This window comes from Elephas maximus, chromosome 2, assembly GCF_024166365.1.
Source record: "Elephas maximus indicus isolate mEleMax1 chromosome 2, mEleMax1 primary haplotype, whole genome shotgun sequence".
NCBI lineage: Eukaryota > Metazoa > Chordata > Mammalia > Proboscidea > Elephantidae > Elephas > Elephas maximus.
Genome location: NC_064820.1, coordinates 151,723,255 through 151,738,602, shown reverse-complemented (window position 1 = coordinate 151,738,602; position 15,348 = coordinate 151,723,255). Strand labels below are relative to the sequence as shown.

General features: G+C 48.4%; 1 long non-coding RNA gene across 7 annotated transcripts in view; it reads right to left on the bottom strand.

Moving 5' to 3' along the window:
* Positions 1-6,703: 6,703 nt before the first annotated feature.
* Positions 6,704-15,348, bottom strand: part of LOC126070013 (uncharacterized) — a 94,776-nt gene continuing 86,131 nt past the window's right edge. For 6 of the 7 annotated variants that reach the window (XR_007516109.1, XR_007516104.1, XR_007516103.1 and 3 more), the window contains one exon: positions 6,704-15,263. This is a non-coding gene — a long non-coding RNA (uncharacterized LOC126070013). The remainder of the gene's footprint in view (positions 15,264-15,348) is intronic. The other variant, XR_007516105.1, reaches the window with a different exon arrangement.

The window sequence follows — 15,348 nt, the reverse complement described above, 5'->3', positions numbered from 1 at the left end:
GTGAATTTTCCATGAAGTGAAAGAAGCTTAAGCTTCGGGGCTCCTCATTTGCACAAACCTCTCCCAATACCTGTACTGAACTTTGTGCTCATAATTTTCTGTTTCTTAAAGAGGGCTCCCCAAATTGTATAAGCTTTTTGCGCCACAAAATCTGGAACCACCCCTGCATTGAAGGGAATGATCTGTAAAACGAAGACAAGCTCCCTGTTCTTAGGTTAACTGGCAGTCTCCTCTGAAATCACCTCTTTCTATTAGAGATGACGAACTGTCGGCATGGCCTTGTACAACCCTTCCTCTGAGCAGAAGAGGACTGGATGACCCCACGGCTCCTGGTGGTACCAGGACCCTACAATCTTCTGCCTAAAGGCTCATGTGGGAGAAGGATGAAGGTAGCTGCTTTGCTGATAAAGGGAATGTAAATCTCTTGCCCAAACCCTGGTAACCCCAGGAAGCAAATATCTGATAATAAGTAATAATAATACTTTACATATGGAAAGCCTTTGAGAGTTTCTAAAGGGAATGTGTCATTTGATCATCATGACAACCCTGAGGCAGGAAGGAGAGGTATTTGTTACAGACAAGGAAACCGAGGCTCAGAAAATCAAATGACAATTATAATACCAGTTGCCATGGAATAGACTCTGACTCATGGCAACTCTATATGTGTCAGAGTAGAACTGTGCTCCATAGGGTTTGTGATAGTTGATTTTTCAGAAGTAGAACATCAGGCCTTTCCTCTGAGATGTCTCTGAGTAGACTCAAACCTCTAACCTTTGGGTTAGCAGCCGAGCATGTTAACCATTTACACCACCCAGGGACTCTGACAATAATAGCTCACGCTTGAATGCTGTTACACGAATTACAGTAGGCACGGTTACGTAATATTAACTCATTTAATCTGCCCAACAACCCTATGAGATAAGTATTATTATAACTGTCACTTTAGACATAGGGAACTATGCACAGACAGGTTAAGCAACTTGCCTTTGTCAGACTGCTAAACATATCAGAGCCAAGATTTGAACTCAGGGAGCCTGGCTACAGAGTTCTTGCTCTTACTCAGGTCTCTACTCAAATAACTTGTCCAAGGTTACAAGCTAGAAACAGCAAAATCAGAATTCAAATCCAGATCTGACTCCAGACCCCTTTCTCATTACCACTAAGCACTACCACCACCCTAATGAACCAGAAAGTCCCCAGGCCACGAAGGGACAGGGACTTGGAAGGAGGGACAAGGGGAATGGTGGGTAATCTAGGTGATTGGCCTTAAGGACCAGGGTCTAGCCACACAAATGGCCACTGAGGAAGGATGAACACCAGTGTTTCCCCTGGGCTTACAGCTCAAGAAGGGAGGAGAGTGAGCAATTGTCAACCAGCAAAGAGCCTGGGGAGGCTTCTTAAAGAAGCTGGAACTTCAGTTACCTCCTGGGCCCTTAAGGACCAAAGTCTTGGACCATCTCTCCTCACTCCCAGAATTCTCTGATGAATGAAATCAAGATTACGGTCAGAGGGGTGCTTACGGAGACCACAATGGCAACAAAGTAAAGAATGATGGATTAGGGGTGGAGGTGAGCTGGTGGGAGACAATTGCAAAAATCCAGCTAGGAAGTGAAGAGGCCCCTAATGAACCAAGGCTGTGGTGTGGAGAGGAAGCATGCTGCAGGAGCGAATGAACGAAGGGTGGAGAGAGGTTTCTTCTTCAAATGACACAGCCCATATTTATTCAGGCTCCAGTGGAAGAAAGGGGCAGGCAATAAACAACGAGGCCTTCAGGATGAGCAGCCACTGGAAGCTGCCAGAGTTCATAACATCCCATCTTCCTGTTCTCTGGGCCCCCAATCATGCTGGTTGCCCCCAGGCTCTTTGTGTGAGTGTGTGTGTGTGTGAGAAAGAAAGTGTGTGTGTGTGATTGAGATGGGGAGAAGTGTCAACCCTGGGCTCTGGGGCCACACACAGGGAGGAGCGCTACGGGGAGCATCAGGGGAGCGTGATTTAGAGTCTCATTCCCATTGCCCTTAACTGTGCTGCAAGGACAGTTCAATGTAATATATAATTACTGCCGCCCAACAAGGCTGCACTGTACACAGAGCTCCCCACCTTCCTCCCGCTCCCCTCTGCCTGCCTTCAGACTATAAATCAGTTTTCAATCCTGAGTGCTACCTGTAAATGTTCAGGCTCAGGATCCTTGCCTCATATTCCTGCATCCCTGGGGGGTGATTCAGGTGCTGAGTGGCCCCCCTTCCCCTGGTCCTGATTCTGACATTGTTCTTATCCCCTGATTGACGGTGGGAGGGGCAGTGAGGGAGCTGGGATTGGCTCTAGGGTCTCTGGGGCTCTGGCTCAGGGAGTAGGGGTGGATGGGTCTGTGTCTACCTTAGCCCGCCCCGAGGTTGGCACTGCCCAGGGTGCAGCACTGTGGACACATTCCAGGTTAGTTGGGTGGGAAGACATTTATACTGACCGCCCCCCCCCGCAACAATGGCAACCTTTCCCCAGCCCTGCAGCCCCTTCACTGGCCCAGGATGTGCCAGGAGGCAGGTGGGCACCTTCCCTGGAGAGTCTTAGAATGACAGTACCCTTACTACAGGATGCGCAGGGGATGAGTAGGTACCAGCTGTGGCTTTGCCCTGAGCTGGGATGGAAAATGCCATGGTGCCCTTGGGGGTAATAAAAGGACAAAGCAAGAGAAGAATTCTTGATTTGTACCTAGTAGGTCTTTGAGGACTTCGATTTTTCCTTTAGAAAAAAGTTGGATGCTTTTTTTCTCCCTTTCCTGCCCCCTCCCCCTTTGCTAGGATATCTCCAATAGCCTCCTTGCTGGTCTACCTGCATCCACTAGTACCCCTCCAATGCATCCTTCTGCTGAATGGAAATCAGATCATGCCTCACTCCCCTGATTAAACCTCTTCATGAGTTTCCCTCCTCTCTTAGGATAATACCAGATGCCTCGCCATGGCTCAGAAGACCTGACCCTGCCCAATCTTAACCACCCAAACCTCATCAAGTGCCACTCCTTCCCTCATCACCTCACTCCAGTCACACTGCTTTCTGTTTCTCCATCACTCCTACCACAGGGCTTTTGCACTGGCAGTTTCACAGCCTTGAATGCTCTTCTCCTGGCTCCTACTCTTCCACGTCTGTTCAAAAGTCACCACCTTTTCCTGATTACTCCATTTGAAGCAGGTTCCCCTGGCCCTGACCTGTTACTTTCTATCTCAGCATCTTATTTGTTCACTTTGAACTACTTACCATAATTCATAATTCTATATTTATTGTCTGGTTTCCTTGTTTCTTTTTTTTTGGATCTTCCCCTAGGGCACGGACGATGCTGTCTTATTCATCACTGTATTCTCTAGGTACTTAGCATAATGCCTGCCACATAGTAACCAAAAACCAAACCCAACACATTGACTCTGACTCAGCACATAGTAGGTACCATTATTTTTTGAATAAACTGAAGGCAAGGGGAGTGACTGCCAATATGAAGTCTTAGAGGCTGAAGCTGATTCTACCTACCTCAATTTGCAATCAGCCAGTAAGATTCATCCTTCCCTAGGAGATCAGGTTTCGCCCAGGGCCTCAGCCCTCTTTGCTCTCCTTTGGGAAGACTTCTTTGGCCATAGGCTCCTGCTGGCTGCTTCTGGAGCTGCCATTCCAGGACCAGGCCATCAGTAACCAGTATTCACCTCCCCTTCCCCATCAAGTTCTTCGCTAAGATTACCAGCCAAGCTTGGGCCAGCCCAAACTGATACCTGTGCCTGCTGGTGAGGGCAGAGAAGAGCAGAGAAGGAGGAGGGGGTGTGTGGACCAGGGACTCAAGTTAGGGACAGCAAAGGTGAGCTGAGGAAGCTCTTATAGGCACACATCACAGGCATCCTAATATGCATGAAGTAAATGCAAATTAACTGAAAGTACCCTTTGAATAAGCAGCTTTTATTAACCGAGCTGCTCTAATCCCTGAATAGCTTTAGTGGTCTAGAGGAGTTTCCTGGTGGGGGAGGGGTGGAAACGTGGATTTGCTGTCAGGAACCAACTCTGCGCCCTTGTCCCTGTGTTTTTACATTCAGGACATGCTTCTTGCAGCTAATGGAATTCAGAGATCTCTAACCTCAGTCTTCGTATTCCACTCCCCATCCCCCGCCCCCTTGAGTCTGGGGAGCCTGGCCTCTCTGTTTGCCAGAGGCTGAGGCTGCTGGATGCTGCATCATGGCTTGAGTGCATCCCTGGGACTATAAGCAACTGAGTGTGGCTTCAGTGATCAGCTCTGTCGGGTCTCCAGTGACCAGGTGGAACCAGAGGTGGACACATATCCCTGAACCTGTGTATAGAGGAGTGTGCTGTGTGTGCCCGCAGGTCTGTATGTTACCCACATCCCTAAGAACAAGCATCATGGTTTTTGTCTGTTCTGCGCAGATGTGTGTACCATCCCCCGATGCCATGGCTCCATCCATTTATACTCCTCCTCAGGTTGTGGGGTGGCTGGCCTCAGCTGGGAAGTCATGCTTCTTCAAGAACTAATGACTTTTATCAGAATGATAATGAACTGATGACACATGGAAACCCCTGGGCTCTGGAGAAAAGCCAGAGAAAGAGCAACTGGGGACAGAGTAGAGGCTGGAGGGACTTGGGGGATCAAGGACCATGTCTCTCAGAAGGCCCATTCTAGCTCTGTTTAGATTTTAGAGGGCTAAGCAGGTAGGCACAAAGGAGGCCCAGGGGATGCTGGAAACATGATCGATATCCTCTGCCTGCCTGCCTCTTCCTGAACCCTCTGTTTGCTGCTTTGCCGTCTCTCCCTCTCCTGCTCTCTGAAGCACTCACCTTGACTCTGAGGCCTGAGGGGTAAGGCTGGCTAGTCCAAACTCCTCCCTCTTGGCCCTAACCCAAAGCCGGGTCCTAGTCAGAGAGGGAGAAGGGGTGTCACTCCTAGGTCTCAGATAAAAGAATTCTGAGAGAGCCAGGAACACACATGTGGTCCAAGCAGGCCTTGGAGCACCGGAAACTGGAAAGCTGCCCCTTGGGCATGGAGCCTGCTAAGGTTAATTGACCTCACTGTTGTTTACAATGGATTTAGGGCCAGGTGAGCATCAGTGGGGAAAGGGCAGGAGAGTCTAGGAGCTTGCAGAGCATACACACTGTAGGGACCCGGAAGATTACAAACAGGAACATTGGTCAGAGAAGGTAAGTGATATCCCCCCAAAGATTTCAGAGAGACTTCATGCAGGCCTGGGCCTGCAGCGCTCAGGGGGCTCACCTTGCTGGAAAACCTGCTCTACCGCACTACTGAGAGGCAGCCACCTTTCCTAAGCTAGAGAATTCTGGGCCCCGTAGAGAGCCTGGCGCACAGTAAGTGCTCCATAAATATTAGCTCTTGTGGCTATTAGCATAATCTCCTGGTAGAAAGGTTCTGAGGTTCTAAGGGTGGTCCCTGGAGAGAGGGCTCAGCCTCTAGGAGCCTGGGAGTCACCAGCATGGGGCGGGAGGTGCAAAGCCGGCATGGTGCCAAGGTGCTAGGGGACTGAGGATGGAGGGACTCTGGCCCCCATGGTGGCCTCCCCCTGCCCCAACTTTCCAGCTTCATCCTCCCTTTGAGCCCTGTAAGGAGTCCTCCCTCTGTCCCAGACAGGCCCAGTGACCTTTTGCTCAAGTCTGCAAATACACTCTTGGCGAGCCTTGGAAATGAAATTGTGCTCAACATTTGTATAGGGCTTTTCCATCACCTAGCCCTTTACAGACATTAGCTAATTAAACGGAGGAGGAGCAGGGTCTTGCCTCCGCAGATGAGGGACTCCAGGCCCTGCTGATCTGGGCAGCTTGTACCTCATTCCTCCCTTCTGTCCCCACATAGTTGGGCTTACTCTAGAGAGGCCAGCACCTGGGGAGTTGGCCATTGAGTCAGAAAGCAAGGGGAGGAGGGAATCCTACACTATGTTGAGTAGGTGGGGAATTTTCCTGAGGTCATTCTGTCCCACAGCCAGCCATACCCAGCAACTGGCCCAGTCTGAAAATGCCACCAAGTGTCTGTCATGAATGAGCCAGCCACCATATAAGCCAGTACTTCTCCCCCTTTGGAGCCCTGGTGGAGCAGTGGTTAAGAGCTACAGCTGCTAGCCAAAAGATGAGCAGTTTGAATCCACCAGACGCTCCTTGGAAACCCTATGGGGCAGTTCTACTCTGTCCTATAAGGTCAGGATAAGTTGCAATCTACTCGAAGGCAACTTTTTTTTTTTCTCCCTCCATTCAGCTGTTAATCGAAAGGTTGGTGGTTCGAGCCCACCCAGGGACAGATGTTTGGAAACCCCGGTTACGTAGTGGTTAAGAGCTATGGGTGCTAACCAAAAGGTCGGCAGTTCGAATCCACCAGGCGCTCCTTGGAAACTCTATGAGGTGGTTCTACTCTGTCCTATAGGGTTGCTATGAGTCAGAATCAACTTGATGGCAATGGGTTTGTTTTTGGTTTAGGAGGAGATGAGGACAAACAGTAAACAGAGCTTGGGCAAGTTGTCAAATCTCCTTCCAAGATGGCTAGGGGAGCAGGGTAGCTGCACACAGCAATTTGGCCTGATCTAGGGACCAGGGCCAACCTCTCAGCCCATCTGAGAGTCAATCCTAGAAAGCAGCTCCCAGCCTGGAGAGAAGCGCCTAAACCTCTACTCTCCGCCCTCCCCACCCCACCCATTCCCTTCCTGTGATGAGATCCCAAGTCATTTCCCCATTCCCATCTACTCCCCACCGCACTCAGACCCTGCCTATGCCAGCAGTGAGTGGAACTATCCTCCATCAGACAGCAAGTCAATTTCCATCTGGGAAGAAGGGAAAGGAGGGAGGAGGCGGAATGTAAGAGAGAGAGAGTTGAGAGAGAGATCCATCCGAGACTAAGGCTGAAAGGGAGAAGGACCGAGAGAGAAACACAGAGACAGGTTATAGAGAGTGACCTAGAGAGGAAATAGGCCATATTTTGGACTGAAACTGTCAAAGAAAGGAAAGGAAGAAGACAGAGGAGGAAGGGTGGAAGAAACAGCCCCACAAATCTCTTGGCACAGCCAGGGGCACCCCATGTAGGAATCCCCCCCAGAAGGCCTGAGGGAACCTCCACAAGCCCCTAGAAGGAGCACCCCACCTTACACCCTGGCTTTCTCTCCTCCCTTACCCCATTGGAAGGACTGCATCTGCAGGTACCCTCCTCAGGTGTGTGGGCTCCTCCGAGAGGCTGGAGGTGCACATACTCCATGATCCCATGGAAGGGACTAAAAGGCTGGAGGCCCAGGCCCTCTTCCCACAGTGAGTGTTCCCAGGGTCCAGCTGCCCCTGCCCACCCTGATCCCATCAGTCTGCCTGGTGCCGACTGGGGAGTCAGCAATTCTGGAGGCCCCGCCACGTCCAACAGAGGAGGGCCTGACCTTCCCTCACCGTAATTACCTGTCTCATAAAAAACAGGCACTGAACTTCATGAAACCAATTAAGACTGAAGGGCCAAGGCAGGGGAGCAAGCAGGAGTCCAGGCAGCTCTGGTAACCCTGTAACAGTGGGAGCCAAATCCAAGGACAGAGCAGTACCTGACAGCTCCCTTCCCTCAGGCCCAGCCCGAGGGGCTGCACAAGCTTATAAAGCTCCTACAGAAGGAACAGAAGCTGAGGTGAGACACAAGGAAGGACTGTCTGGCTGGCAGGGGCAGTGAGCACTGGAAAGGCTTCTTCCCTTTTCTGAGCAGCAGCCCAACAGAGCCTAGCTCCTCTCTCGGATTCCAGGAAGACTAAAGACCTTCCCATCAAGTTACCAAGGCAGCTACAGACCTACAAGACTCCCAATGATGATGCAGAGAGCAGATACCGACAGGAGCCCCACAAGGCTGCAGGAGTGGGGATAAACATTTGAGGATGAGCAGGGAGGCAGGGGCTCAGGCCAGAGCAAATGCCCCCACTTCTCTGTTCATTCTGTTCCAGGATCTGTTTTACTGCAGGTTGTGAGTTTGCTTTATATAGCTCAGTCCCATGTAGGTGAGAAGATGAGATCAAAGCTTCCTTCACTGTCAAGTGTGGATGGGGGAGCGGGAGGGCTCTTTCACAACTTCCCAGCATTCCAGACTCTTTGACTCTGACTCCAACTCCTGGCCTAGTCCACCTGCTTCTAACGGTCTCTCTTCCATAGCCACCTGCTCTCCCCACGACGGACCTCTGGGCTGCTTTGGAATCAGACAGAAGCGCGTTTGGCTCTTGGTTGTCATTTTTCTAAAAATGTGACCTTGGGCAAGTCACTTCTCTCTCAGTCTCAGTTTCCTTAGCTGTGAAATGGGTACAGTATGATACATTCCCAGGATTCAATGATACCATGCACGTACTGTGCTTGCAGAGCCAGGGCCTTGCACTGAATCAGTTTAAAAAAAAAAAAAAAACTGTTAAAATTTTATCATTATTACTACTGTTTAAATTTTTATTATCAAGTACGTACCTCTGTTTACTCATGTGTAAAAGAGAAATCATAATTAGACATAATTCAATGGGTTGTTTGAAGATTACATGAGATAAAACACATAAAATGTTTAGATCAATGCCTAACCTATGGAAAGCACCCAATGAACAGGAGCTGTTACTATTATGGACCTTACATGCCCCTTTCCCTCAGGCCTTCAGAGTATATACTGAAAGCTGCAGGGCTGGGGAACTATCACCAAGCTAGCCTAACTCCTAGTTCCCTAAGCAGAAAGGGCTGTGAAAATGAAGCTTCCTGAACTGGAGCGTGCGGGAATCATGCCCAGTGGTAGTGCCACTGAGCTTCCAACTTACTTCCTGACCAGGATGAGCCTTTGACTTCTGTACTCCCTCACTTGTCTCAGGAGCCTAAGGTTCCCTAAGTTGGCTGATATCTAGCTAATGCCCAGTGTCATTTAGAAAGGGAAAAAAGTTTTGTCAGATGTCCAGCTGAGGGAGGAGACACAAGGGAATAAATCAGAGGACCACATGTTGTTGTTGTTCTTAGGTGCCACTGAGTCAGTTCCGCCTCGCTGCGACCGTAAGTAAAACAGACTGAAACACTGTCCCGTCTTGTGTCATCCTCACAATTGTTGTCATGCTTGAGCCTATTGTTGCAGCCACTGTGTCAATCCATCTCATTGAGGGTCTTCCTCTTTTTTGCTGACCCTCTACTTTCCCAAGCATGATGTCCTTCTCCAGGGACTGGTGCCTCCCAATAACATGTCCAAAGTATGTGAGACAAAGTCTCGCCATCCATGCCTCCAAGGAACATTCTGGCTGTACTTCCTCCAAGAGAGATCTGTTTGTTCTTTTGGTAGTCCATAGCATGTTCAATATTCTTCGCCAACACTGAAATTCAAAGGCTTCAATTCTTTGGTTTTCCTTATTCATTGTCCAGCTTTAGCATGCATATTGAGGCAACTGAAAATACCATGGCTTGGGTCAGGCGCACCTTAGTCCTTAAAGTGGCATCTTAGCTTTTTAATACTTTCAAGAGATCTTTTGCAGATTTGCCCAATGCAACGCGTCTTTTGATTTCTTGGCTGCTCCTTCTACGGGTGTTGATTGTGAATGCAAGTAAAATGAAATCCTTGACAACTTCACTCTTTTCTAGGTTTATCATGATGTTGCTTATCGGTCCAGTTACGAGGATTTTCGTTTTTTTATTTCTGCGCCTGCTTTTTTTTTTTTTTTTTATTGTACTTTAGATGAAGGTTTACGGAGCAAATTAGTTTCTCATTAAACAATTAATATAAATTATTACTAAACAATATAAATGGTTTAATTAGTTTAAACAATTAATATTAATATAATAATTAACAAAACATTGTTTTGTGACATTGGTTGCCAACCCCATAACATGTCAACACTCTCCCCTTCTGGACCTTGGGTTCCCCATTACCAACTTTTCTGTCCCCTCCTACCTTCTTGTTCTTGCCCCTGGGTTGTTGTACCCTTTTAGTCTTGTTTTGTTTTAGGGGCCTATCTAATCTTTGGCTGAAGGGTGAACATCAGGAGCGACTTCAGTACTGAGGTTAAAGGGGTGCCCAGAGCCACACTCCTGAGTTTCTCCAGTCTCCGTCAGATCAGTAAGTCTGGTCTTTTTTTGTGAGTTAAAATTTTCTTCTATATTTTTCTCCAGGTCTGTCTGGGACTCTCTATTGTGATCCCTGTCAAGGCAGTTGGTGGTGGGAGACAGGCACCATCTAGTTATGCTGGACTCAGTCTGGTGGAGGCTATGGTAGTTGGGATCCATTAGTCCTTTTGATTAATCTTTCCCTTGTGTCTTTGGGTTTCTTCATTCTCCTGTGCTCCAGGCAGATTTTTGTTTTCTTCATGTTGAGGTGTTTAACAGAGTACTGCATGGAGGAGGGTAAGATATCTCTTAAAGGTTCCTGCCTTTTGTTGGTGCAGCTAAAGCCTCATTTCAGTAAGATATCAAATCTGACCAAGCGGGGCAGACTGCTCCCAAACCCTCACCATCTTCCTCCCTGAAAACACCAACACTCTTCCTGGGCCCTGCCATACTTGGACCTTTGAGACCAGCTCCCAGCATTCCCTTCACTACCAAGCAACACAACAGTTCAGGCCAATCTGTGATGGGCTTTGGAACTGATGCAGTCTTCCTCATCCTCAGACCTGTCCGCACATCTGTAGCTCCCCAACAAATTGCACAATTGGGTGTCCCGGGAGTTCCCAGTGTGTACCATAATGCCACTGAAAGAATTTAGGTGAAACCTCAGGAAGAATGTTTTCGTTGAAAGGAATGAGAGACACAGGGAAAAGGCTCAAGGCAAGGTATGGAATTTGCTTCTCTTCAGATTTTCAGAAAGGGCACCCATTTCTACTCCCTACTGCCCTAGAGAGTTTGAGAGTTCATGCCTCAGTGGGGGTGGAGTAAGGCGGGCCTGAGCTTGTCTTTCCCTCCCCCTGCTCTCCTCCTCCTCAGCCCAACAGAGATCCTGCTTTAATTTTCAAGGCAAACCTGAGGGCCCTACAGGAAGAGGTACACCCGAGGTTGACCTGGGCGTTTCTTCCCCAAGAACAAATCCACACCCTCAAGTCTGTGCCCCCAGCTCTGCTGGCAATGAAGACCAGAAATCCCATCCTCCATACTGGCCACCACACCCTGGACATTCCCCCACCCTTTGGACAGACAGAAATTGGAGGTGCTGAAGCCAAAGGAGTCCCTGGGTAGTGCAAATGGTTAACACTTTCAGCTGCCAACTGAAAGGCTGGTATTCAAGTTTACCCAGACGCACCTCAGAAGAAAGGTCTGGTGTTCTACTTCCAAAAAAAATCAGCCATTAAAAACCCTATGGAAGGATGGAAAAATATATATCAAGCAAACAACAATCAAAAAAGAGCAGGAGTGGCAATATTAATGTCTGACATAATAGACTTTAAAGTTAAATCCATCAGAAAGGATAAGGAAGGACACTATATAATGATTAAAGGGACAATACACCGAGAATATATAACCATATTAAATATTTATGCACCCAATGACAGGGCTGCAAGATACATAAACTCTATCAGCATTGAAAGGTGAGATAGACAGCTCCACAATAATAGTAGGAGACTTCAACACACCACTTTCGGTGAAGGACAGGACATCCAGAAAGAAGCTCAATAAAGACATGGAAGATCTAAATGCCACAATCAACCAACTTGACCTCACAGACATATACAGAACACTCCACCCAACAGCAACCAAGTATACTTTCTTTTCTGGTGCACATGTAACATTCTCTAGAATAGACCACATATTAGGTCACAAAGCAAGCCTTAGCAGAATCCAAAACACTGAAATATTACAAAGCATCTTCTCTGACCAAAAGGCCATAAAAGTGGAAATTAGTAACAGGAAAAGCAGGGAAAAGAAATCAAACACTTGGAAACTGAACAATACCCTGCTCCAAAAAGACTGGATTATAGAAGACATTAAGGATGGAATAAAGAAATTCATAGAATCCAATGAGAATGAAAACACTTCCTATCAGAACCTTTGGGACACAGCAAAAGTGGTGCTCAGAGGCCAATTTATATCAATAAATGCACACATCCAAAAAGAAGAAAGGGCCAAAATCAAAGAATTATCCCTACAGCATGACCAAGTGGGATTCATACCAGGTACGCAGGGATGGTTCAACATTAGAAAAAACAATTAATGTAATCTACCACATAAATAACACAAAAGACAAGAATCACATGATTTTATGAATTCATGCAGAAAAGGCCCTCAGGCCTTCTGTTGGCTCAGGACAGGAACCGTTCCCGAAGCCAACTCTTCAGACTTGGGTTCGACTGGACAATGGGTTGGAGAGGGATGCTGGTGAGGAGTGAGCTTCTTGGATCAGGTGAACACTTGAGACTATGTTGGCATCTCCTGCCTGGAGGGGAGATGAGAGGGTGGAGGGGGTTAGACGCTGGCGAAAAGGACACGAAAAGAGAGAATGGAGGGAGAGAGTGGGCTGTCTCATTAGGGGGAGAGTAACTGGGAGTGTGTAGCAAGGTGTATATGGGTTTTTGTGTGAGAGACTGACTTGATTTGTAAACTTTCACTTAGAGCACAATAAAAATTATTAAAAAAAAAAAACCTATGGAGCACAGTTCTACTCTGACAGACATGGGGTTTCCATGAGTTAAAATCAGCTCAACAGCAACTGCCTTTAGAAGCCAAAGCACTTTTCTTCTGGGGCTATATAACCTGATACAAATATCTTACCCTCCCTGTGCACATACATGAATACCTACACAGGTCCTGTTACTGGAAACGAGAAATTTCTGAGGATCCAGTGGCTTTAGGATGACAGGGTAGGGGCTGTGGAAGCCTAGGGGGACTACCAGAAGAAAAGGCAGGAGCAGGACCTTTTGGGCAGCAGCTGACCTTCTGGGCTTACCCTCAGGTCAGCTGCTGCCCAGAAGCCACAGCTGTGTTAACAACAGGGTCAGGAATGTGCCACACCCCCCAACCTGGGCAGACTCCCTGCCTCGCCCCATTCCCATCTTACTCCCAGACAGGCCTGGGAACAGTCACAGAGGACCATGTTAGACCTGGGAGAAAGAGAGAGCCATTTTCCCGTGATAAAGCACCTAGTGGGCCCCCCCGCAAAAAAAAAAAACAAAAAAAAAACCCAGTGCCACTGAGTTGATTCCAACTCACAGAAACCCTGGTGGCATAGTGGTTAAGTGCTACGGCTGCTAACCAAAGGGTTGGCAGTTCAAATCCGCTAGGCACATCTTGGAAACTGTACAGGGCAGTTCTACTTTGTCCTATAGGGTCGCTATGAGATGACCTAGTGGGCAGGGTATGGGAAATAACAACACAAATGAATCTCAAAATAATTCGGAAGAAAACTGAAACATACAGCTCCCAAAAGACCGCCAAACCCGGGTCAGCTGCTGGGGGCTGGCAAAGAGCCAGGATATACACTGTCCCTGAACTGGGGCTGACCTGGCTTGGCCATGGCTCCCAGACAGAGACCTACCCCAGCTCTGCCCCACTAGCTTATCTCCCAGAGGAAGAGCCTGAGTCCCTTTCACCCCAAGAAGTTTCGGGGACAAATCAGAAAAGCCAGTTTTCTCCCAAGTGTTTGTCTCTTGCTAGAAAAAGATTGCTCCCAGTTCTCAAAGGGTCTGCCCTGCTCACCTTCAGATTGACAGATGGACAGACAAAATTTCTGATGTTCTCTGGGCCAAAACTGAAGCCATCAACCCCATATCACCTCCTGGGATGACCCAGGAGCTCCCCCTGCTGTTTGGCTTGGCTGAAGCCAGATGAGGGTAGAGGAAGGATACAGTCTCATAGCGACTCTATAGGAGAGAGGAGAACTACCCCCATGGGGTTTCCAAGAAGCAGCTGATGGATTCAAACTGCCATCCTTTTGGTTTGCAGCTGAGCTCTTAACCACTGTGCCACTAGGGCTCCTGAAGAAAGGAAGGAGGATGCTTAAAGAAGTGGATTCTATTTGCAGTGCCCACACCCTAATCCAGCTGCTTCAGGAGGAGGCCCCACCAGTTGGGGTCATGTTTTAGATTCCCCCCCATCACTGCCGAACTCCAAACCAGAGCTGGACTTCCCCAGGGGGCATGAGAGACCAGGGAAGCAGATGTCCAGGGAACGGTAGTCCTGAGAGAAGTATGCCTAGGCTGTCACATGCAGGGCCTGCAGCCTGGTCTCTGGGCACATGCACAGAGCTCTGAGGAGGGCTGTCCAGCTTGCAGATGTCCCCGGCTTCAGGAGAAAGCCATGTTCTGCAAAGCAAAATCAACCTCCTCTGAGCCTGAGAAAGGAAGCTGTGACACACTCAGTGAATCATCTAAGGGGAATGAGTGTGTGGTAGGGGGATCTGCCAGCCTTGGGGAGCGAAGTTGCTTCTCCCCAGTAACTCCCCCAAGTGCCAGTGGGGCACATCTAAATTGACCATTGGCAAATAATCATAGCTCTTTCCAAAAAGACCTCCAACCCCTTTCTGAAAGTACAGGAGTGGCCAGCAGATTCCTCGGGTCTCTGTAGTTCTAACATATAAGATTCCTATAAAAGCCTGTAGGATTCCACAGCTCACCCCTAGTGTGGCTGCCTTCTCTCTTGGCCCACCTACTAATCCTCAATTCCAGTTTGTTCTTTAATCTGATTTAAATCCATTTTGGTGTATCCTGAACGATGGCAACACTTTCCACTTTCAAGACGGAGGGAGAGGGGAAAGGAAAGGTGATGTTCAGAGACTGAGGAAGAGAAAAAAGCAGCAAGAATAAGGGGCAGAGCAATGACAGAGTAAGACCCAACTAAGTAACTGTGGTGAGGCAGCGGTGGTTCAGTGGTACAATTCCTGCCTTCCTTGAGGAAGACCCAGATTTGATTCCTGGCCAGTGCACCTCATACACATCTACCACCTCCCTCAGTGGAGGCTTGCGTGTGGGAGGGGTAGAAAAAGGCGTGGTTTGGGGCAGCAGCATCCCTAAGTGATGCCAATATCCTCTGCCTCGTTTCCCCCCATAATTAAAAAAAAAAAAGGCGGGGGGGGGCGTAAGCCCTCCTAGTCAATCCCTACAGCCATTTTGTGGTTGTCCTGGCTTCCCAAAATAGCTGACCAGGCTACCCTCAGCCATACCCTGCCAAGGTAGCCTCTACTTCTCAGACTTTGGAAAGTCATTCCAGGGTATCTCACCTTGAAAGATAGATCTGCTCTTGGAATGCAGGAAGACAGTGATGAGCTCAGCCACTCGCTAGCACCCTACTTCCATTAACTCCTGTGTCCAAACAATTTCTTTAAGTCACCAACGATGAGGCTGCAGGAGGGGAAGACAAGTCCAAGACATCAATCTCCAGGGGGTATTCCTTCTTTAAACCTGGTCAAGGCCAGGCAGGAGAAAT